The 1,976-nt window shown below is 45.8% G+C and overlaps 1 protein-coding gene across 4 annotated transcripts in view; it reads right to left on the bottom strand.

Annotated features, from left to right (window-relative positions):
• slc39a14 (solute carrier family 39 member 14) overlaps nucleotides 1-1,976 on the bottom strand; it is a 30,132-nt gene that overhangs the window by 18,444 nt on the left and 9,712 nt on the right. For all 4 annotated transcript variants that reach the window (XM_048618572.1, XM_048618570.1, XM_020511823.2 and 1 more), the window contains exon 2: nucleotides 521-664. The gene's annotated coding sequence lies outside the window, so the exon portion shown is untranslated. The remainder of the gene's footprint in view (nucleotides 1-520; nucleotides 665-1,976) is intronic.

Below are 1,976 nucleotides of genomic sequence, written 5' to 3'. Positions count from 1 at the left end.
CTGAGGGAGCGCCGCACTGTCAGAGGGTCAGTACTGAGGGAGCGCCGCACTGTCGGAAGGTCAGTGCGGAGGGAGCGCTGCACTGTCGGAGGGTCAGTTCTGAGGGTCTACTAATCACCAGAAGAGGGCATCTCCTGTCATTGACTAAATCATTGCAACCCCTTCCCCAACACTCTTATTCCTGAATAAAAACTGAAAGAACTGCGGATGCTTTAAATCAGAAACAATAATACAAGTTGCTGGAAAAGCTCAGCAGGTCTGGCAGCAGTTCTGAGGAAGGGTCACAGGACCCGAAACGTTAACTTTGATTTGTCTTCACAGATGCTGCCAGAACTGCCGGATTCTTATTCCTGAGATTGGGGACAATTCCTCTTCACATGGTCGTACTGTCTGCTGGGTTGTCAAGAGACACAAGAGTTCCCAGACAAGGTAGAACACATCCTTCAGCAATTCATCGAACCAGGGCTGACAGTATAGACAATTGTAGGTAGAAAGGTGACAGGCACTATTCAGACAGCACCTTTTATAACCTGCGACGACCGACAGTCAATCACTATATTCCTCTGACAAGTTGTTCCTGCAGAGTGGGTGGACAGAGTAGAGATAGGTTCACGTGTTGGGCCTCCTGGCACTGTCTGTAGCTGAAATCTCTCAGCCTCTGTTCCTGGAGACAGTGAAATTGAAATACATCATTTAAATCATCTGCTTCACGCTGGAAAAACGGTTTGTTCACGTACAATATTTCACAATGCCTGCTGCTGGACCTGTGATCATATCCTGCAATGATGTGAGCGAGCTTGCAGTTGCCAGCTGTGTGTTCCAGTCAAACACAACAAACTGTGTTCCAAGGTGTCATGTATCCCTGACCCTCTGCTGCCAGGGGTCACCTACCTGATAAAAGGAACATTTTGCCCTGGATATTTGTAACCATTTCAGATCAATGTGCTGCAACAGCCCTTCTGGGAACATTACACTCCAGTCTCATGTGACCCACCGTCACTTCATGTACATTTCAACATTAGAGGGAGCTTTATTCTGTATCTAACCCCGTGCTGTCCCTGCCAGGGGTGTGTTTGATGGGGACAGTGTAGAGAGAGCTTTATTCTGTGTCTAGCCCTGTGCTGTGACTGTCCTGGAAGTGATTGATGGGGACAATGTGGAGAAAGCTTTACTCCTTATCTAACTGGCCAGGCAGGCCAGGTGCTCTGCCGTACGGAAACTTGGGAAAGATTTTAAAATGTTGATGGTGGAATTGATCTTGGGTGGAACAGGATGTTTTAGTGGGTTTTGGCCCAGTCACGGATTTCAATGTGACAACATGCCCTGAATCAACAATGTCAAATGTACTTTAACTTTTATTTGTTCAACCTTGAATTTATTTAGTTGCAATTTCTAAATGGTTAAAACTTATCAATAGTACACACTACAATGGCATTTCTGGCTGATATTCAGACCCACAGGTTGTACTTGATTTCTTGCCTTACACTGCATGGTTCACACTAACCTGTCACGACATTCTTTTCTAAACCCCTGACCATCTTAAAGAGATACCAAGCCTATACTACTTTTCTCTTGACTTAAACATTTGGCAGACAGCGCACAAAAGGCATTAACTCACACTGGGGTACTGTACTGGTGGGCAAAGGCCTGTCACAGCATTTTCATTTATTCATGGGACTTAGACATCACTGGCCATTAATTACCCATCCGTAATTGCCCAGAGAACATTTAAGTGTCAACAACATTGCTGTGGGTCTGGAGTCTTGATAGGACAGACAAAGGAACAAAGCATCTTGCTTCCCTTAAGGCCAGTATAACACTGAGTGCAATACTTGTGGAGACAGGTCTATCAGTGAATAACACTGGGTTACAGCACTGATGGGGACAGGTCTGGTGGGGGCAGAGCTGTCATTGCGTAATTATATAATCCTGGGGTACAATACTGGTGGGGACAGCTCTGTCACTGTGTAACACTG

This window comes from Rhincodon typus, chromosome 40, assembly GCF_021869965.1.
Source record: "Rhincodon typus isolate 14 chromosome 40, sRhiTyp1.1, whole genome shotgun sequence".
Lineage (NCBI taxonomy): Eukaryota > Metazoa > Chordata > Chondrichthyes > Orectolobiformes > Rhincodontidae > Rhincodon > Rhincodon typus.
Note: the sequence above shows the minus strand (reverse complement) of the source record. Positions and strands in the feature narration are given on the sequence as shown.